Source organism: Mus pahari, chromosome 18 (assembly GCF_900095145.1).
Source record: "Mus pahari chromosome 18, PAHARI_EIJ_v1.1, whole genome shotgun sequence".
NCBI lineage: Eukaryota > Metazoa > Chordata > Mammalia > Rodentia > Muridae > Mus > Mus pahari.
Genome location: NC_034607.1, coordinates 17,784,032 through 17,806,449, shown reverse-complemented (window position 1 = coordinate 17,806,449; position 22,418 = coordinate 17,784,032). Strand labels below are relative to the sequence as shown.

Below are 22,418 nucleotides of genomic sequence, written 5' to 3'. Positions count from 1 at the left end.
GGCACAATTCGTGTTCTTCAAGTGCGATTTGCACTCATTGCTTCAACTGGACATGCCCATCCCCAATGCCCTGGTTGCACACTGGCAGCACAAAGTAAAGGAAACCACAGGCCCAGCCCCCTCGCCCACGCGGGCTGCCAACAGATCCCACAGGGCCAGCAGGCTCTGGGCTGAACTCCTGGCGAATCTAATTCCTAGGTTCAGACGTTCCCCTAGCAAACCTGGAGGTGACTGCTATATCCCCCAACACAGTGCTTCCTAAATGGAGGTGGCCAGCTTCCTCTTGAGCAAGGAGAGCCAGCTGGAAGATGGTGGGAGGATGCCCACCAAGAAGAAGCATCAGGAAACCCGGGCTCTGAATCTGAGCGGTTTTGATATGGAGGAAGCCAAGATCCTCAGGCTTAGTGGAAAACCTCAGAACGCTCCGAAAGGCTACCAGAACAGACTGAAAGATCTCTGCAGTCAGAAAGTCACGTCCGGCTCCAGCCGGAAGGCTTGCAGATGCATTCCTTCCCTGAGAGACAGGATTCTTGATGCCCCTGAAATCCGGAATGACTACTACCTGAATCTTGTGGATTGGGGCTCTGGAAAGGTATTGGCGGTGGCACTGGAACAACAGTGTGTACTGCTATAAGCTGGACCCTGCCCTTCGGTGGGAGCAGGAAGAAAAACCAGTGTAGTTAAAAGTAGCCTTATCTACCAGAGCATCTGTTGAGAACAGCCCCCCCCCCCCGCCACCTCCAGCAATAAAAGAATCAACTATGAATGGTTAATTGGCCGGGAAAACTGAATCTGAGACAAGTGGTCTATATATTACTGGAATGCGAGCTTTGGAAAGTATCCCTCCACACCCTGTTCTTAGGTGTGTATTTGAGAAAATGATGCAACTTCTGCGGGTTGGTTTGGCAGAACCCTCATTTTCACACCTTCTTGGACACGGTGTAGATGGAGGGACCAGGCTACGTGATTCTGACTAGTAAAACATAGGCTCACCTTGACAGGCATACAGTTTCCTGATGTGCATGCTACTTCTTCCCTGACCCTCTCCCTACTTCTTTATTTCTTAGTAGTGTGTGTGTGTGTGTGTGTGTGTGTGTGTGTGTATGTGTGTGTGTGTGAGTGTGTTTGTGTTTGTGTGTGTGTGAGTGTGTGTGTATGTGTGTGTGAGTGTGTGTGTGAGTGTGTGTATGTGTGTGTGTATGTGTGTGTGTGTGTGAGTGTGTGTGTATGTGTAATAAGGATAGATAGATATAGGTATAGATATAAAGATAGATGAGTCAGAGACAAATAGACACACAAAGACCCAGACAGAGACACTGAGAGAGTATGTGTGAGAACACTTGTGGAGGTCAGAGAACAGCCTCGGGTGCTGATCCTTATCGTCTATCTTGTTTTTAGACTCATGGCCACTGTAGCTGGGCTGGGAGCTCCTAGGGATTCTCTTGTCTCTGCCTCCCATTTTCCTGTGGGATCACTCTTTGCAGATACATTGCAGATGCTCAAACCAATGGATCTAACATGACATGGGGTTTGGGATGAGCACAGGTCTCGATGCTGTCACAGAATGCCCTCTTACACAGTGCACTTACTTCCTCATTCCTGACTCGTTTCTGAGACTGATTATCAAGGTCCAACTATCAAGATATCAAGGACTCAGAGACAAAGCCACCAACCAAGGAGTACACATGGCTCCAGCTGCATATGTTGCAGAGGATGACCTTGTCAGGCATCCATGGGAGGAGAGGTTCTTGGTCCTATGAAGGCTTGATAGATGCCCCATTGTAGGGGAATCGAGGGTGGGGAGGCAGGAATGGGTGGGTGGGTGGAGGAACACTCTCATAGAAGCAGGGGGAGGCGATGGGATAGGGGATTTCTGGGAGGGGGGAGAACCGGGTAAGGGAATAACACTTGAAATGTAAATAAATTTTTAAAAAATATCAGTCAAAAGGCAAAAAATAAAAAAATAAAAAGACATCAAATTTTAGCAACCCACTTCCTTCTGATGCAAGAGGGTGATGGTAGCTGGTACTGCAGTAGCCACTTGCAAAAGGCAAAAAAATATGAGCTGCAACTTTGGGCCGTCAGCTGTTTCCTTTAGAATATGCATGTATGTATGTATGTATGTATGTATGTATGTATGAATGAATGCATGCATGCATGTATTGTGTGTGTGTGTGTGTGTGTGTGTGTGTGAATGACAATCCATACCTACTCCAACTCAACTAAACCAGTAAAATGAAGTATCTGTAGCTGGTGCTTGCAACTCGAATATTCCTAATGGTTGATATGCTGAGTAGATTAGAATCACTTTTATCCATAAAGTCTCAGGGTTTTATTCAGTGACTCTCAGTCTTCCTAATTCTGTGACTGTTTAATACAGATCCTCATGTTCTGGTGACTCTTAACTATAAAATTATTTCATTGCTACTTCTTAACTACAATTTTGTTATGGGTATAAATAGTAATGTAAACATCTACTATACAGGGTGTCTGATGTGTGACCCCTATGAAAGGGTCAATCAAACTCCAAAGGGATTTGAACCCACAGGCTGAGAAATGTTGTTAGAGAAGCGAATTGGGCAGTTTGGTGGTCTCCACCCATCCCACCCTCGGGGAAGGTGAAGACATCATTTTGTTGCCCAGGGGAGCCTCACAATTAAATAGAGATTAAAATTTAGGCCATTGTTGAACAAAGATCTCTTTTCATGTTTGATTCCCTAATGGTTCAATTAAGCCGGCTCACTTTTTGTTTCATCTTCAGCAAAGTTCAGGAATGGCTGCTATCTCTCTTTTTTTTCCTTTCATTTTTCTTGGGCGATGACTTCATTAAGTGCCTCTTGCATTTCTGTTATGTCTCTTACTGCATTCCTCCTGGCTTAGGAACACCTATCCTGTTTACTTCACATATCTGATTTCACAAACCTTTCATCTTTACAAGATACTTGATCAAACAAAAATTACTGGCACAGTTCTTAAATCAGGTGCCAGTCACTAAGGAGCGAGAGCCCCCTTTGGTTCAGCTGGAGGACAAAATTATGATTATAGTGGCCTTCTTTCAAATTCTCCCGCTCAAGGCATTGCCACCCCCCCCCCCCATTCTGGAACCTAAAATTTCCCAGGGCCACTGGGATGGCTCATTGTGTAAAGATGCTTACTGCCAAGCGTGAAGACCTGAGTTCAATCCCTGAGGCCCACACCACAGAGACCTGACTCCCTGGTATCCTGTGACCTCCACACACGTGAAATTAATTTTTCCAAAAGAAAGAAAGAAATGTATGTTTTCTCTGGACAAAGGGATTGGGAGCAGCCTAGGCCAGGCTCCCAGGTCTGCCCCTTTTGCCCTTGGGACTTGTGTCCTCCTGAAGTCATTTCCTACTTTATCAGGATTCCCTGGCTGGCTTTATCCCGTATCTGATGATGGACCTGCCTTGCTGATCCTTGCTCTGTCTTGACTCTCAATCTTTGTGGTTCTAAAGAAATTAATTTCACCTTCAGCTTGGGCGAGCATGGGACTCAGGACCGGCTAATCAGAACGTCACGCTACCTTGGACACAGTGATTGGTGACAGAATAGCCAGGTGGCAAGTCTGGCCAATTGGAGCTGATGATACTCGAGGACTTTTGTAAAGTTGGCTGCGGCGGCTTATGCAGTCTCTTCTCACAGGGATGCCTGAGAGGGATGCTCACTGAGTTGGCCCTTGTAGCCCATGCTCTCACAACTACTGCACCAGGGCAAGTCTGGGAGGGTGGACTCCTCAGAGGGTGCGCTCTTGCCAGGGTGGACTCCTGTAAACGAAGTGTGTAAAAAAAATAGAGAAGAAGGGGAAGAGAAACTAGAGAGGTTCGAAGGAACATCGAGCCAAGGTCCAGCCTGGATCAGTATCTGCCTCATTTATGGGCCAATCAATGCATTTTAGTTTTTGCTTATATTCGCTTGAGTGGTTCCTCTGCCCCAAACCTGGCGTGTCTTCCTTTCTCTTTTCCTTCCCTTCTACCTCTTCTATCTCCCTTCCCTCCTCTCTTTCCTCCCTTTCTTCACCTCTCCCCTCCTCTCCTTGACAGACAGGGTCTTACTCTGTAGTTCAGGCTGGCTTCAAACTCACTACATAGCCATCAGACTTGCAGCATCCTCCGCAGCCCCCAAGATCTGGGATCACAGGCGAGAGCCACTAAGTCTGCTCTCCTGGCTTCTGCTTGGGTTCCAAAGAGAGTTCAGCATCCTTAGTCATCAGGGAAATGCAAATCAAAACAACCCTGAGATTCCATCTCACACCAGTCAGAATGGCTAAGATTAAAAATTCAGGTGACAGCAGATGCTGGCAAGGTTGTGGAGAAAGAGGAACACTCTTCCATTGATGGTGGGATTGCAAGCTTGTACAACCACTCTGGAAATCAGTCTGGCAGTTCCTCAGAAAATTGGACATAGTACTACCGGAGGACCCAGCAATACCTCTTCTGGGCATTTACCCAGAAGATCTTCCAACTGGTAATAAGGACACATGCTCCACTATGTTCATAGCAGCCTTATTTATAATAGCCAGAAGCTGGAAAGAACCCAGATGTCCCTTAATAGAGGAATGGATACAGAAACTGTGGTACATTTACACAATGGAGTACTATTCAGCTATTAAAAACAATGAATTTATGAAATTCTTGGGCAAATGGATGTATCTGGAGGATATCATCCTTAGTGAGGTAACCCAATCACAAAAGAAGTCACTAGATATGCACTCACTGATAAGCAGATATTAGCCCAGAAACTTAGAATACCAAAGATACATTTTGCAAAACACAAGAAAACCAAGAAGGATGACCATCGTGTGGATACTTCATTTCTCCTTAGAATAAGGAACAAAATACCCATGAAAGGATATAGGTACAGAGACAAAATTTAGAGCTAAGATGAAAGGATGGACTATCCAGAGACTACCCCATCCGGGAATCCATCCCATCATCAGCCACCAAACCCAGATACTATTGCACATGCCAGCAAGATTCTGCTGAAGGGACCCTGATATAGCGTCCTCTTGTGAGGCAATGCCAGTGCCTGGCAAACACAGAAGTGGATGCTCACAGTCAACTATTGGATGGAACACAGGGACCCCAGTGGAGGAGCTAGAGAAAGTACCCAAGGAGTTGTAGGGGGCTGCAACCCTGATGAACTAACCAGTATCCCCTGAACTCGAGTCTCTAGCTGCATATGTAGCAGAAGATGGCTTCATCAGCCATCATTGGGAAGAGAGGCCCCTTGGTCTTGTAAACTTTATATGACCCAGTACAGGGGAAGGCCAGGGCTAAGTAGTGGGAGTGGGTAGGTAGGGGAGCAGGGGAAGGGTGGGGTATAGGGAACTTTCGGGATAGCATTTGAAATGTAAATAAAGAAAATAATAATAAATAAATTTAAAGAAAAAGAATGGATCAATTCGCATTCTTCTACATGCTAACCACCAGTTGAGTCAGCACCATTTGTTGAAAATGCTGTCTTTTTTCCACTGAATGGTTTTAGCTCCTTTGTCAAAGATCAACTGACCAAAGGTGTGTGGATTCATTTCTGGGTCTTCAATTCTATTCCATTGATCTATCTGCCTGTCACTGTAACAATATCATGCAGTTTTTATCACTATCGTTCTGAGGTATAGCTTGAGGTCAGGGATGGTGATTCCCTCAGAAGCTCTTTTATTGTTGAGAATGGTTTTTACTATCCTGTTTTTTTGTTTTGTTTTGTCTTTTTGTTATCCCAGATAAATTTGAGAATTGCTCTATCTCTGTGAAGAATTGAGTTGGAATTTTGATGGGGATTGCATTGGATCTGTAGATCGCTTTTGGTAAGATGGCCATTTTGCCTATATTAATCCTGCTGATCCATGAGCATGGGAGATCTTTCCATTTTTTGAGATCTTCTTCAATTTCTTTCTTTAGAGACTTGAAGTTCTTGTCATGCAGATATTTCACTTGCTTGGTTAGCGTCACACCAAGATATTTTATATTAGTCACTACTGTTGTGAAGGGTGTTGTAATTTCTTTCTCAGCCTGTTTATCCTTTGAGTAGAGGAAGGCCAGTGATTTGTTCAAGTTAACTTTGTATCCAGCCACTTTGCTGAAGTTGTTTGTTAGCTGTAAGAGTTCTCTCGTGGTTTTTTTTTTTGGGGGGGGGGTACTTAAGTATACTATCATATCATCTGCAAATAGTGATATCTTGTCTTCTTCCTTTCCAATTTGTATCCCTTTGATCTCCTTTTGTTGTCTAATTGCTCTGGCTAGAACTTGAAGTATTATATTGAATAGATGTGGGGAGAGTGGGCCGCCTTGTCTTGTCCCTGATTTTTGTGGGATTGCTTCAAGTTTCTCTCCATTAGTTTGATGTTGGCTATTGGTTTGGCGTATATTCTCAACTGAAGAATCTTGAATGGCTGAGAAGCACTTAGAGAAATGTTCAACATCCTTAGTCATCAGGGAAATGCAAATCAAAATGACCCTGAGATTCCACCTCACACCAGTCGGAATGGCTAAGATCAAAAACTCAGGTGACAGCAGATGCTGGTGAGGATGTGGAGAAAGAGGAACACTCCTCCATTGCTGGTGGGATTGCAAGCTGGTCCAACCACTCTGGAAATCAGTCTTGGGGTTTCTCTGAAACTTTAAGAGAGTCCCAATTAAATGTTTTCCTCTTTAGTAGTTGCCATGGCTGTGGTATCTCTTCATAGCAGTAGTACACTGACTAAGACACCTCCAAACTGCAGAGTCTAAGCAGTGCTGTTGAAGGTCCTGTTGGCAAGCACATGTGGGAAACCCAGGATTCCCAGGGTCCCTGCACCTGACAGTAGGGTGATGAGGAGATGGGTGACCTAGGAGCCAATCCCAGGAGGGCTGTCATTAGGACCAGCAGCCCTCCCCTTGCTCAGTGGTCAGGCAGATGAATCGGGTTCTATTTTCCTTCCTAAACCCATTTTGCTGCTAATATTAATAGTGCTTTCTGGAAAACCCCAGATGTAATAGCTTGAAACCCCTGAAGTAGCTGCTAATTATCTCGGTTTTGTTTAAGTAAAAATACCAACGAAGGTTTCTTCTGTGTCATAATGAGAACCAGAAATGGGAACTTGAGGCTGAGGTAAGCTGCAGGCTTTCCAGGGCCAGGGCCACTTATAGTCATTATCTCTTTGTGGGCCATAGGGCTCTCTCTCCAGAGACTCAGAGGCTGATGAGCCGTGATACATAAATCCCAGGCAGTGCGTGTGCAGATGTGTATGTGCGTTTTAAAGGGCTTATTTTCTTGGATAATTCTACCAACATTTCAAATAATGTAAAACTCTTGTGTATATGTTTGTACATTGTGTGTGTGTGTGTGTGTGTNTGTGTGTGTGTGTGTGTGTGTGCATTTTCTTTTCTGTATTGCTGATATGAGATTATTTATTTCCTGCCCTTTCATGTTTTGTAGTTAGCCTCCTTGGTTTTTGTTTGTTTGTTTGTTTGTTTGTTTGTGTTTTTTTCCTAGCATCTTCTATAGGGCTGTATCTGTAGCTAGATTTTGTTTAAATTTGACTTTATCATGGAATATCTTATTTTCTCCATTTGTGATGAATGAAAGTTTTGCTGGATGTAGTCATCGGGGCTGGCATCTGGTCTGCAGCCATCTATCCAGGACTTTCTGGGTTGTAGAGTCTCCATTGCAAGTCAGGTATAATTCTAATAGATCTGCCTTTATATGTTAGCTGGTCTTTTCCCTTCGCAGCTTTTAATATTCCTCCCTTGTTCTGTATGTTCAGTGGTTTTATTATTATGTGCTGAGGGAGGTTTCTTTTTGGATCAATCTATTTGGTGGTCTGCATGCTTCTCGTACCTTTTATAGGCATCTCCTTCTTTAAGTCAGGAAATTTTCTTCCATGATTTTGTTGAAAATATTTGCTGGCCTTTTGAGTTGGGGATTTGTAGGTTTGGTGTTTTCATAGTGTCCCAGATCTCCCAGATGCTTTCTATCAGAAGTTTTTTAGACTTAACATTTTCTTTGACCAATCTATCCCAGTCTTCTATGGCCTCTTCAATGCCTGAGACTTTTAAGATGGAAATCTCTTGTACTCTGTTGATGAAGCTCGTCTCTGTAGTTCCTGTCTGCATGCCTACATTTTTCATTTCTAGGATTCCTTCAGTTTGAATTTTCTTTCTTTCTTTCTTTTTTTTCATTTGCTTCTATTTTTATTTTTGGTTCTTGAATAGTTTTATTCATTTCCTTCCATTGCTGCCACCTTAGTTTTCTTTAAAGGATTTATTCACTTCCTCTTCAAGGGCCTTTGTCATCTTCATCCAGTTGGCTTTAAGGTCTTCTTGTGTCTCAGCTATGCTGAGGTACTCAGGACCTGCTATGGTAGGAGAGCTGGGCTCTGGTGATGATGTATTGCCCGCCATGGTTATTTTGTTCTTATGCTGGAGTCGAGGCATCTGGGTTTGGGGTGTTCCAGGTCTGGGTGCTGATGTCTGGGTTTGTCCTGGTTGGGTGGGAGTTTTGTTCCTTAGTTTCTGTTTCCCCTCTGGAGTTTCAGAAAGCCCTTTGGCTGAATGCTGCCTGTTCTACTAGTCTCCTGGGCTGGTGTTTTTACAGGGTAGGAGTGTTGGGGTGTTGAGGGTGTGGGGGATGCTTGCTGGCGAAGCTAGGGGAAGAGGAGGCCAGGAAGATATGGTCTGAGCAAGCCACAGGGGGCGTGGGCATTAATCTCCCTGTAGATGCCCCACCTAGCTGCAAGATCTCCCTGACTGTGGGCAGCAGCCGCGTATCCGAGACAAGTCTGAGTGATGGTCTAGTATTTATGGTGTGTCAGAAACCAGTAACTTTAAACCAGGCCAATGACCTGTTGCAGTGAATATCTGCAGGTAAAGTTGTTTAGGCAAATACACACACGTGCACGCGCATGTGCACACACACACAGTGTAACACACTGCCATCTCCAATACCACTGTGATAAATGAGTATGAGTTAGAGAGGGGGGAATGATGAAGGAACTGTGGAGAGAGGCAGAACTGGAGATGCAAAGGTGGTGATCAGTGTGAAAGAAGGCTGCAGTGGCAGGCAGGGTGGTGTGCAGAAGCCTGGAGCTGGCCCCAGCCCACACTGAAGCTCAAGGGCCTTTTGGATTGAGCTGGTACTGGAGGCTGTGTTGATGTCCAAAGCCTTTGCTTCCTCCAGAGGCCAGGTGGCTGTCCATAGTCTGTGCTGCTTCAGGAGACCATGTTGATGTGTGGGGGCCGTTCTGCCACAGGTTGCCATGTTGGTGCCCGTGGTATGTCCTGGGGCAGAGGGCTGTCTGTGGTCTGTACCCCTGCCAGATCATGCTGAGGTCCATGCTTGCGCTGACCCTGGAGGCCACATGTACGTCCATGACCTCCGCTTCCACTTATTGTAAAGGGCAAGGAAGCTTCGGTCGCAGAGGTGTCAATGCCTACAGACTCACAGTTGAGAAAGAGGGTCACAGAAGGGCTTCTGTGACAACTCCCACCTCCACTCACCAATCCCTCCAGCCTCTCCCCACAAAGTAACAGCCTACACAGGAAGCCATCAAAGAGAACTCTTAAAACTGTGCTAGCCACAATTGATGGCTTCTGGTGGGGTGTGTGTGTGTGTGGGGGGGTAAGGGTGTGTGTGTGTGTGGAAGGACTTTTTTTTTTTTTTTAAGGCTCTGACCATTGGGAGTCATGACCGTGCTCCAGGGAATATATGGGCAACACAAATAGAACATTTTATTATCGTCATCATCATCATCAGTATTATTATTAATTCTTCTTTGGTGGGGAAGGTCACAATTGTAGGGAGGTTGAACATGGGAGGACCCGGAGGTAGATGTGCTGGGGTGCATTATGTGAAATTCCCAAATAAACAATACAATTATTATGTTGGAAATAAAAAAGTATTTTAAAAAGACCTAGAAGATAAAACTCTTTAAAAAAAAAGTGTGTCAGGGAGAGGGGGCATACACGTATGGTGTATGGTGTGTTTGTTTGTTTGTTTGTTTGTTGTTGTTGTTTTTCGAGACAGGGTTTCTCTGTGTAGCCCTGGCTGTCCTGGAACTCACTCTGTAGACCAGGCTGGCCTCAAACTCCGAAATCCGCCTGCCTCTGCCTCCCAAGTGCTGGGATTAAAGGCATGTGCCACTACTGCCAGGCATGCTGTATGGTGTGGAGGTCACAACTTAACTTGAGTTGCTCCTCAAGCACTGGCCACTTCATTGCTTGAACAGATGATCTCACTGTGGCCTTGTGAAGCTTAGACTGGGCTGGCTGGCCTTCGGGCCCAGGATTCTGCCTGTTTCCACCTCCTCAGCACTGAGATTAAAGCACATGCCACAACATCTGGCTTTTCATGTGGTGTCGGGGGATCCAACCAAGGTCCTTATGCTTGCAAGGCAAGCCGAACACTTCACTGAGCCTTCTTCTCATTCAGTCCCCTGGTGGGTTTTGTGTACACCAACTGTTGGTTTGAGTTCCCCGTTGTTGTCTAACCAGTCACCTCAACACAGGGTGGAATCAATAGAGAACAATGATTCAATTGTAGCTTCTAGTCCTCGTGGGCCAGGATCTGGGGAAGGCTCACTTGGCTGGCTTTGGTTGCAGCTACTTACATTCCTTTGGAATCAGTGGGCAGGGCCGAGGTTTCCTGAGCCTTCTGTCTTCCTGCGGTCCTCAGACCTTTCTTTCAGCTGGGTGGTCTCTTGGGGTTTTCTCAAGACATGGAGATGGGAGGCAGCTGGACCGCTCACCTCAAGAACAAAGCCCATCACAGGTGAACCTCACACAGCATTACCCCAGGTCACATTGTGTTGGCCCCCAAGGGAGTCACATGCTATCCAGCTTAAGGAGCAGGAAGTTCTGCCTCCCTTTGGGAGGAAAGCACTTATGACAAGACGAGGTGGCTAAGCCATTTATTAGCCTTGCTGCTCAAGCAGGCTCACACTGGCTGAGCCACCCCCCCAGGCGGTCCACATTCATTGCTATGTCTTAGGGTGACCAGGGCCCTCTTCACCGGTATTCACAAGAACCCTGCCTGACCTGCTCTTGAATCTACAGTGCAGCTTGGATTTGTTTGCTCACTCTTAGGTAGCCTGAGCTGGCATTGAAGTCATGGAAAGCCCAGGACCTCCAGCTTCTGGGTTCCTTGTGCGGGGACTATTGGCCCGAAATGGTTTGCGAGAAAGAACCTCTGGGCTTTGGACTTAAAGATTCTCTCCTTCAGACAATTCGTCTGATGACCTTGAGAGGGTTTGGGTGAGGGTAAGACCTGGTCTTGCTCTGGCTGGACCACTGAGGTCCTGGCCCATGCTCCTCAATCAGCTGTTTTTCTTGCCTTGTTCCCACCCTCCTCACCCCACCCCCACCCCCAGAAATGGGAACTCTTGTAAAAATATTGATAGTCCCTTGATAACAAGCGTTAGGCAAAGCTCGATGCCAGTGGCTGGAGAAGGCAGACATATGATCCTGGCCCTGTGATCATCCAGTTATTTCTCAACTGAGGCCAGGTGGCCAAAACCAGGAATTTAGGTCTGGGAAGAAATTATTCGTGTATGCGCGTTCCCTGACTCCCAGTGCTGTCAGCTTGCCTCTCCACGTGAGCCTGGATGAGAGCAAAAAGGGTCTTGGTGCTGATGAACAGAGTGCTTTCGATTCCAAGCTCTCCATCTCAGCTGGACAGAGAGCCAGGGAGATGATAAGGAGGGAGGAAGGTGGGCTGAAGTCATGATGCCTTTAGAGGGCAGGGTGAAGAAGTCCGGAGGAGACTGCAGGCTTTGTGAGAACCACTGTACCTAGAAGGGCCTTGGCTCTGGATTGAGTGTGATTCTCCTGCATTTTTGGACTCATATTCCTTCTTTCCTTTGCTCCTTCGTCCATTCATCTGATTAATAGGGACTCATTGGAGCACTCCTGTGGTCAGCTGAGGCAAAGACTAGGGGGAGAGGTTCCTGCCCTGAGATGCTGGCCGCAGGAGCACAGCTCACTGGTGGGCCTGAGTTGCGCAATGAGAGCTCAGGGGAGACAACAGGTTGAGTCTCTTGGTCCTCCCCGGAGATCTGGGAGGAGGTGCTTATGTTTTTTCTTGATTCATGTCACCTTGCAGCTTTCTAACCCTGACCTGGTTCCCAACACACTTGCATAGGTGCTGAGCTAAGGGCACTGTACTGGCTAGTTTTGTGTCAACTTGACACAGCTGGAGTTAACACAGAGAAAGGAGCTTTAGTTGGGGAAATGCCCCCATGAGATCCAGCTGTGGGGCATTTTCTCAATTAGTGATCAAGGGGGAAGGTTGCCTTGTGGGTGGGACCATCTCTGGGCTGGTAGTCTTGGATTCTATAAGAGAGCAAACTGAGCAAGCCAGAGGAAGCAAGCCAGTAAAGAACATCCCACCATGGCCTCTGCATCAGCTCCTGCTTCTTGACCTGCTTGAATTCCAGTCCTGCATCCTTTGGTGATGAAAAGCAGTATGGAAGTGTAAGCCGAATAGACCCTTTCCTCCCCAACTTGCTTCTTGGCCATGATGTTTGTGCAGGAATAGAAACCCTGACTAAGACAGGCACGCTCACCTCTTCCCATAGCTGCAGGGCAGAGGGGGCAGCAGCTTCCTCCCATCCATGCCAGGACGCTAGCACTGTGCTAAGTTCTGGGCCAAGGAATGGACAAGACTGTCTGTCCCTGATCAGAGTCACCACACCCAGGAGAGTGGCTAAAGAGTGCTTCCTGTCACATGGTTACTTGCTGTTCTATCCTCTACTGTGTCTGCCCACAGTCTGTCACCAGCTCTTGTTGACTGGGGGGTGGGGGGGGGGATGTCACCTGCTGCTTGCAGGAAATAAGGGCATCTTGTGACTTGGGCACTTTCAATAATGCAGAGAATCTTTGCGGGGCTGCTAACAGTACCCTGCTCCTTCTGTGCTCCCTTCAGTTGCTTGGCAGTGGAGGTGGGGGTTTGGGGGGATGGGGGTCACTCTGTGGCTTCCATGACAAGGCACAGTTGAGGGAACTTGGGCTTTCTTGGGCCACTGGCCTCAGCCACCTGGCTTTATCAGATCTCTGTCTTGACTCTTCAGCTCAGAAGAGCCTGTGTTTCTGCACTGTGGGGAAAAGTGGGCTGTGTTCCCACTGGTGTCTCCGTTTTCCAAGCTTCACTTCTCACCAAGCCTCTACGTATCACACTTAAGGCAGCTTCCATGGTCTTCAGAATTGAGTCAAGCCTGGGTGTGTGTGTGTGGGGGGGTGGGAGACAGGCAGAGAGAGACAGAGACAGAGAGAGGAGAGAGGAGGGAAGGAGGGAGGGAGAGGGGGAGAGAGGAAGGAGGAATAGACAAACAGTATCTTGCTAAGCAGCCCAGACAGATGGGCTGGAACTGGCAATTCTCCTGCCTTAGCCTCTTGGGCGCTGGGATTACAGACATGTAACCCTGTGCCAGTTCCGTCTTTCCTTTGGAATAAACCACAGGGACAGTGTTGGCTCACCTTCCCCAGGATCTCAGTGCAGAGCCATGTCAGCTCCCTTCCAGTCTCTCCCCCCTCCCTGTATAGTCTGGAAGGCATTACTGCCCTCTTGCAAGTATCTGAAACTCTGGGATCCTAGCTTTTGAGGCCTCCGACATTTTTCTTGGCCTTTCTACTAAGACAGACAACTCCTGGAATGAATGTGCCAAATAGTTTTATCTGGGGAAAGGGGAGGGGAGAGCAATTGGAAATCATAGGAAACACTGATCACACAGTAGCAATTCGCATTTCACGAGTTGATTGGGTTAGGTACACTGGCTTACGTGTAGTGGTTTCTTTTCGATTCTAGGGAAGGAACCCAGGGCCTGGGCACGCTGTGCAGATGCGCACACTGAGTTTCGCCGTCCACAGGGCTAGAGTGATGAGTTACTATGCCTGAACTTGAGTCTCTCAGCTGTTTCCATCCACTGTTGCAGCTGAGTCTTCTCATTGTGCTCTGATATCCATTCAGCAAATGTTCAGGGATGCCTATTGTTGCCAGGCCTTGATCTGGGGACCAATCAAGGAACGAAAGCCATAAGCGAGCATTGAGGAGGGAGCCAAGTTGGTGCCGAGTGAAATCCCACCTAAACTTGTAGACACAGGTTCTATTACTTTAAGGTGCCCAAAAGAATGAAGGATGCTCAGACCTCAGTTGCAGTTGACAGCGTATTAGCTGGGTCGCCTTGGGGGAGTGTCTCAATGTCTCTGAACCATGTCTCATGTGTAGTTAGCAGATAGCCATGAGAGGTGTCTAAATGACAACTGTCTGAGCATAGGAGACCACCTACGGGTCACTGCTGCTACGAGCACCACACTGGCCCATGGAACCCCTTGGTTGACCTCTGATAAATGAACACGTGACTGGTGTCCTGTGTTTCAGGTTCTGGGACACTGAGGGCGATGGAGGATAATGTGGATCCCAGGTTCATAAGATGCTCTTCTGAGACCACCGCGTTAGGCTTTCTAGCCCTCCTGTCACGATGTCTTTTGTCGTATGAAGATGTGCCATCTCCCACAGCCACCAGGGTTGATGTGGGTGTCTGGGGAGGTTATGGAACCTTCTGGAGGTGGATCCTCCAAGTCTGAAGTCAGTGGTACTGGGTTTTGAGATTTTTATAGCCTTCTCCCAGTGGCTGGTATCTCTGCCCCACCCCCAGCTTTCTGAATATGCATGCAATATGACCAGCCAGCTTCCTCCTGCTATCACGCGACCACACTTTCCAGCCAGTTGTCACTCTTTCTCTTTGTGGCAGACTCTATCCCTCTGGGACTGTGAGCTAAAATAAGTCCTTTGTCCCCTAAGTGGTTTTTTTTTTAATTTAATCAGGATATTTTATCACAACAAGGAAATGAAACTAGATCACCTTCTGTAACAAGAGATGGGTTTCAGGTGGGTATATCAGTCAGGATGACGCGGGGAGAAGATGGAGTCCCCTGATCCGAGTATGGGTGTGGTAAAGGGCTGACCTTTAGTTAGTGTGCAAAAAACTGTCAACCTCAGCTTCCTCCTCCTGGATGACTGGAACCCAGGACTGAGGCAGCTCTCCCCGAGAGACCTGCTACTGAGATTAGCTGGCCCGCCCCCTCCTGCCTATGGGTGCCGTCTTTAGACAAATGGTTTCCAGGCTACTGCCGGTGAATCTCCATTCAGAGTGCTCAGCCCCATCTGAGCTCGCCCTTTCTCGATCTGCCGTCTGTCACTTCTTCATTCTCCATCACCCCAGTTAGGCCAGCTGTGAAGGTTTTGGCAGGGTGGGCGAGGTTATGTTGCAGAAAGGAGCAAGACATACTCTCTGTCTTCAGAGCAAGCCTTTTCTTAGTCACAGTGCATAGTCAGCGCAGGTCCGTTATGGGCTCAGCGCCTCGGTCAGCCAGGTACCCCAGCCTGACCGGCAGCCACTGTGTAGAATGTCACCAGTGCTTTGGGCATGAAAGAAGTGTGTGTGTGTGGGGGGGGAATTTTGTTTTAATACTAATCCCACCACACTCATAACTCACCAAAGCCTCTCCCAACCACCAGGCGCCTGGAAAATCACTTGCCATGGGCCAGAATGTGCTGACCAGAAACACGATGGCTATGGTGCTGCCTCGTAACAGGACTCGGAGCTACTCCATCAAGGCTCTTCCGGGGGCAGATCTGTGAGCAACGCTCTTACCCTGGGGTCTGCCGGCTGCTGCACGGAGATCACAACGTACTCTCCCCTTGAGGCCTCTTGCTACTTGTCTGTGAAAGGAGGACCGGGACAGTTCATCCTTCCTTCACCTTCACTAGACTTGAAGCATCCAGGAGACACACCTCGGAGGATGTTTCCAAAGAGGTTTGACAGAGGAGGGACGACCCAGCCCACTGGGCTGGCATCCTGGGATAAATAAAAGAAGGAAGAAAGAGAAAACAAATTGAGAATAAGCCTTCCTCCCTCTCCACTTCCTGATTTAGGATACAGAGTGGCGTTTGCCTCCAGGTCCTGCCTCCAAAACTGCCCTTGCCCACCGGGCCGTCCCTGCCATCGTGGGTGGTCTGTGTGCGCAGACTCTGAGCCAACACAAACTCTTCCTTCCCTAAGAAGCCTGGGCCAGGGTGTGTTGGTTGGTTTTTGTCAACTTGACACTAACCTAGACACATCTGGTGTGGTGTGAAAGAGAACCCCCCTTAGGCTCCTGTTTTAAGTACTTGGTCCCGATTTGGTGGACCAATCGGGAGAGCACTGGGAGGCGTGGCCTTGCTGGAGGAGGTGTGTCACGGGGGGAGTGGACTTTGCCTGCCTTTTGGCCACCCTGAGACAGCAGGCTGAGCAAGCTTCGAGGAGCGAGAGGAGAATCAGTGCTTCCCCCTTGAATCTTGCCTCGGCTCCCCTCTTCAGGTTCCCACCTTGGGTCCCTTTCTAGATTCCCTTTCATGATGGGTTGATGGCACATGTCAGCAGATGTAAACTGTCTCTTTCCAGAGTCTCTGGTCATTGTTTTTTATCCCAGCAGTAGAAAGCCCAAGTCAAGTTTACCAAAGGCAGGTAAATGAAGCAGCTCCCTAGGTGGCTGCCATGGCTGCTGATGGGGGTTCACTGTCAGTACCACTGGGAGATGAACCCCATGTGACCTGCCTCTCTGCTATAGGTCCAGTGCTCCCCTGAGCAGATTCTTAGTAGGTTCCAAGAGCAGTCCAGAGGGCGCTCCGAAAGACTTGCCAGCAGACTTTGAATCCTTGCCTCCAGCGAGACCTGGAGCTACCCCCAGCCCCTGTTTGGCACACCCCCTCTCCTGTCCTGCTTCCCCTTTCTCCTATGCAGGTTTTCATTGACTTGTGTCAGACGTGTGTGTGTGTGTGTGTGTGTGTGTGTGTGTATACGCGCGCGCGTGCACGCTCACTTTGCATGGCAAAGATAGTGATAGCACAGGGCTAGGAGAGCCACCGCTAGACAATAGTGATGAGCCCTTTGCCTGCTTCCTATCCTCCTGACCAGAGACAAAGGCCTCCTGGGCCTTTTCTCCTGCCAACCCCACTGCAGATCTAGCCTCACAAGTTCGAGGCTAGGACCAGGACACCTGATGTTCTGGGCCTATCAGTGTCCCTGTCTTTGTGCAAACTGGCCAGTCCTAAATTAGAGAAGAAAGAGCCCCACAAAACATCCTTAAAACCCAGCCCCACCCCCTGGGGAAGACAGGGCTCTGCTGTGCTGCAGATCTTTCTGTGTGCCTCGCTGTGAGTTTCCTCACCCTTAATAGACGGCTTTCCGGGCGGCTTGGTTGCTTCTGCAGCATCTGCTGCTGCATCTGAGATTTCTCCTGCTGTGGCTGCTGCCTTTTGTGCTTAGATTTCTCTTGCCTTTTAATTCTTTAACTTGCAGAGAAAACAAACTTGATCTAGACTGCTGGGCAGTAGCAGTAGAAAGGAATGGATATAGGACCTTGGGCAATGGGTCCGTTTGATTTCCTGGTCTTTTCTACTTTTTTAATTCTATATTTAGACCTTGTCTTCAGAAACTCAAAAACTAAGATTTTGTCGTTGTTATTATTGTGCTAGCTCTTCCTTGTAAAAATCATGCTTTTTTTTCTTTATGTCTAATAAATCTAGATAATGACGAAACCTTTGTCTGTTTCCTTATCCTCCCATACCAGAGACAGGCCTGGCAGCCTGACACAAAGGGCTCCTAGGCTTTTTCTCTGGTGTTAAGAAAGTTCAGTGTGGACAAAGAGACAGCGGGGATGGAGAGGAGGTGGAAGGAAAAGTCATATCAGTTACTATGTAAAAATAATTTAACGTCCACAAACTGTTATAGGTCAGTGTCAAATGTCTCTCACAGACTCATGCTTTTTGGTCTCCAGCTGATAGTATTTTTTTTTTTTTTTGAGGGGGATTGGAGGGACTGTGGAACTTCAGGGGTTGGGGCCTAGGGTAAGAAGTGTGGGGTGGGGTAGTTCTTTGTAAAGAGCCACTGCTTCAGGAGGAGTTGCCGTTCCCTGTCAGCCACAGATCTGAACACGTTCCCTTCACCACGACTTCCCCACCTCAACGGGCAGTATCTCCTGGAACACTGGTCTAAATATGCCCTCCTTCCTGTGAGCTACCACCTCAGACATTTCATCCCAGCGCTGAGAAAAGGAAACAATACAGGTACTAGGGATGTTTCCCCATGCGTTCTCTCTTTATATCTGGGGAACAGAAAGGGCATTCATATGGGAATTCACTGTTCAACACATACACATACACACACACACATATACATACACATATACATACACATACACTGGAATGATCACACGCGCGTGCACGCGCGCATGCACACACACACACACACACACACACACACGTGCGCACACACACAATCTCTGGCAATGTAAGACATTCACTTATATGAACCAACAAATATGTCTTACTAACAGACTAACGTTGAAGAGAGTGGATGTTTCTGTTCCCATCTTTGGGATGTGGCTGGTCCTGGCAGAGCCAAGCAGGCAATCCTCAGGCCATGTGAGGAAAATAAGGCCCAAAGAGCAGAGTGTCTCCTGCTATTCCTGAGAGATTCGGTCTCTAATGGCTCTTTTTCTCCAGAGAGCATATTCTGCCTCAGCCACAGGAGGGCCCCTGTCCCCTGAACTGCTCACACAGGCTAGGAACTCAGAATTAAAAGGAGGAGCAGACTCAGGGCAGAACAGCCTTAATTGTCTTTTGTATTGTGTGTGTGTGTGTGTGTGTGTGTGTGTGTGTGTATTATTTGGCTCTAATCCAACATTTCCTCCAACTGGTCATGCCTGTGGATAGCTTTTCTCAAAAATACTGGCTTGACTACTTCAGACAAAAATTGATAGCTTGTCTATGCAGATCAATACATTCATATACAAAAACACAAGCTTCTTGCCCTCACCCGGTTCACATCCTTGCATCCCAAGACAGACTCAGAAGCTTGTCAGACTGGGCAGTGTGCCAGTGTCACCTGGAGGAACCAATTTGCCATAGGTCCTTCATTACAGGGATCAAGGGACTGGGACTGCTCAGAAACCATGGCTCTGGGGCCTCAACCACTTTGTCTGTGGCAGGAACCACAGCCACCACGCACGGAGCCGCCTCCCCATACCCACGGGCTATGGAGCAAGTACCTGCCAAAGGTGACCTCACTATAGTTGCAAAGCTACCTCCAGCAATCACTGTAATGATGACTTATGTGTCATAGATGACTTTTCTCGCCCACCAGCCCGAATGCTATTCACAGGGTGGGCCTAAGCTCTGGGTTTCCTGGTCTTATGAATAAACAGTCGAGGCTCCAGTCCTTTGTGTCCCGTGCTTCTGTCGTGCGTACCTTCTGTCCCAAGTTGTTACCTCTGTCTGCAGAAGTGGAGTTAGCCAGAGCTAAGTTAGGAGCAGGATGGCCCTAACTCGGGTGGACTTGAGGTTTGGGGGGGGGGGGGTTGTGTGGGTAAAGGTGGGCAGGACAGACAGCAGGCTGTCTCTCCTTCTCCACCGTAGCTAGGGACAGTAACATTGCTCCAGCTGCTGGTACCGGAGCCTGGCTTACCTCCAGGGAAGGGGTGCATCCAGGCCAGGACAAAATTACTCCAGCTAGGGAACTCCTTCCCTTGAGCTCAGATGGGTTTATACAGGCCTTCCTACACTTGTCTAGGCTGGGTTAACTCCTCCTCCCCCCACAGGGTGTGAGGAGAACCAGCTTCCCCATTAGCTCAGACCTGTGTTTTATCAGCTTCCAACAGGCAGGATCCCAGTTCTGGGAGCATCTGTGACCTGTTGTGCAGTAATAGCTTGGTTTTCCTCGTGTTCAGCATCCTTCACAAGTACTTAGTGTGAAATCATAAGGGAAGGAAGTGTGAGCAGAAGAGAAACAGCACTATTACACAACCCCCCGAAGAGACCGCTGTGATAGAATTAAAAGCTGCCGCCCTAGGACATTCTAACAGACAACACTGTGAGGTTGCCAAGGTAACCCACCAGGATCCAGTTCCAGCATCTCTGGGGTTGAGGCTGGGTAGATGAGGTCAGTTAGAGGTAAGGCCCAGCCGCCCAGGGTTTGTCCCCTAGCTAGCCGGCCCACAGCGGTCCAGGCTTCTTCCTATGCAACATAAGTGACCCCAAGGCTTGGCTACTTATCGAGTATCAAGAACAAAAGAGACTTAGAAGATTCCGAATAATTGTTGAAGGTAGGCCACACATACAATAATAGTTCATTACGTACATGTCCATCAAATGCCATGTACCAGAGAGGAAGCATGGGGGTGTATAGACAGGTCAAGAGTTTCAGAGGAAAAGCAAAACAAAGCTTAAACATGAGAAAACAGGGAGGGAAAATTTCATTAAAGGCATTGAAATACACGGTGATGGTATTAAGGACAGCATTGAGCAGCAGAAAATGAAAAAAATGTCAGAATACCTTATTAACCTTGAGGAACTGGTGTTTACAAAACCAAAAATCAAGACCCCCAAAACACTCCCTAAAATAAAACTACATACACAAAATTTATAAGTGGAAAGAATTTGCTTAAAAATAATCTGTCAACTGGGCGTGGTGGTGCACGCCTTTAATCCCAGTACTCGGGAGGCAGAGGCAGGCGGATTTCTGAGTTCGAGGCCAGCCTGGTCTACAGAGTGAGTTCCAGGACAGCCAGGGCTATACAGAGAAACCCTGTCTCGAAAAACATAAAAACAAAACAAAACAAAAATCTGTCTCCTCTCTCTCTATGTCTGTCTCTCTCCCTCTGCGCCCCCCCCTTTCCTCCTCCCTGTCCCATTCCTCTTCCATACCCTGTGACTTCCTGTCGATCACTGGCTGGCACCATTAGGTGCTGTTTTCTCTCTGTAGTGACCATCAACGATTCTGAACACTGGTGTAAGAGTCCTGATTTCCAGATCTCAGCAGGATCTTTAGTGTAAAGACTCCCTCCCTCCCTTTGACTTCATAAATAAATGTTCAACACTGGGGTGCCCCGGACCCCTGTCCTGGCTTATTATTTCCAGACATGAACTAGGGCTAGGGAAATGTGGAGAGAAGTGGGCGGGGATGCCAGGATGGGGTGGGTTGAGGGGTGGAGTGGTGATGGGGGGTAGGGGAGCTACAGGGAAGAAGACCCGGGAGTAGCTCTCACAAGAGGAGTCCCTGCAAACAGGCAGTGCTGCCTCCCCCCCTCGCGGGTGTTTCTAGGACCAGAAGGACCTCATTAAAACACAGGGTCTAGATCAGCCAGCCTCTGCCGCGTGTGGCTACAATGCCTAAGGACCCTTCTTTGCCCAACCAGAACAGGGTAATCAATTAAATCTCAGCCCCTTATGGTAATGATGATAATAACGATAATCGCAGAATTATAGAACGCTTCCAAGCATTTTCCATTTAATAAGACACAAGGAAGTGCTGGTTGGCCAATGAACAGGCCCAAAGTCACTCCCAGTCACGGGGTGGGGGGTGGGGGGTGGGGTAAGGACAGAAAGCAGCAGTCCATCCTGACCATTTGTCTCTAGGGTTCCTGCTCTCAAACCCTGCATGGTAATTCTGTTTTGTTTTACTGGCCTCAAGGAGACAGGATTTCACACTTTCACTATGGTAAAACAGCCCTGTCCTAGGGGCCTTATGGATTCACACTGGGGAATCCATTTTGCTAGGCTAAGATCACAAACCTTTGGATACCTGGATAAAGTCGGGAAAGAGGGGCTGAGGCCAGTGGCACTATTTCTCTCCCCAAGCACTACTTTCGGAGAGATGAACCTGGGAGCAGAAGCTGCCTAGGGACGTTCCCACCTGTGGAATGGGTCCAGAATGGATCTCTTTCCAGCTCTCCTCCCCGCCCTAGCTATCAATCAGCACGTAGATGGCGGTCGCCTTCCTAGTATCTTGGCTGGCACCTTGGTGCTCTCCTAAGGGGGTCCCAGAGCCCAGGCCTGGGAAAGAGAGGTGGGGTTAGGGGGAGGGGGAGGGAAAGCCGGGTTGCGCAGCGCTGGCGGCGCACGGGGCTGACGGGTCTCTGGTGCGGGGCTGCCAGGGGCCGCTCGGCTTCCCCCAAGAAGATGCAGCACAGCATATTTTGCACATGAGTTCAGAGGAAGAGGAAGTGTAGCGGGCGGACGCGCGGCGGAGGCGGCGGCGGCGGCGGCGCGGGGTGGAGTGGGGGCGGCGGGGCTGGAATCAGAGCGCGCAGGGCGCAGGGCGCAGCGAGCGGGAGCGCGGCGGCCACTGGCTCTGGGGAGGTACCTGCGCGGCCAGCGTCGGAGGGACAGACGACACGCGAGCGGCCGCGCCCCGCGCTCTGCCCCCACCCCCGGGGTCGCGTCGTCCGCGCGCCGCCCTGCTCTGCATGGCACAAACTTTCATCCCGGGACGCAGCACGCTGTCTCCGCCCGCGCCACGGTCACCGCTGCTGGTCCCCTAAGGTAGGTGGGCGTGCGGCGGGCCGGCGAGGTGGCGCGCAGAGGCCTGGGTCGCTGGCTTTGCCGGCCCG

At 48.7% G+C, this 22,418-nt stretch overlaps 1 protein-coding gene across 1 annotated transcript in view; it reads left to right on the top strand.

The window, feature by feature from the left end:
• Positions 1–22,079: 22,079 nt before the first annotated feature.
• The window catches only part of Rftn1 (raftlin, lipid raft linker 1), a 199,561-nt gene continuing 199,222 nt past the window's right edge, over positions 22,080–22,418 (top strand). Inside the window, exon 1 of the mRNA XM_021217944.1 lies at positions 22,080–22,350. The gene's annotated coding sequence lies outside the window, so the exon portion shown is untranslated. The remainder of the gene's footprint in view (positions 22,351–22,418) is intronic.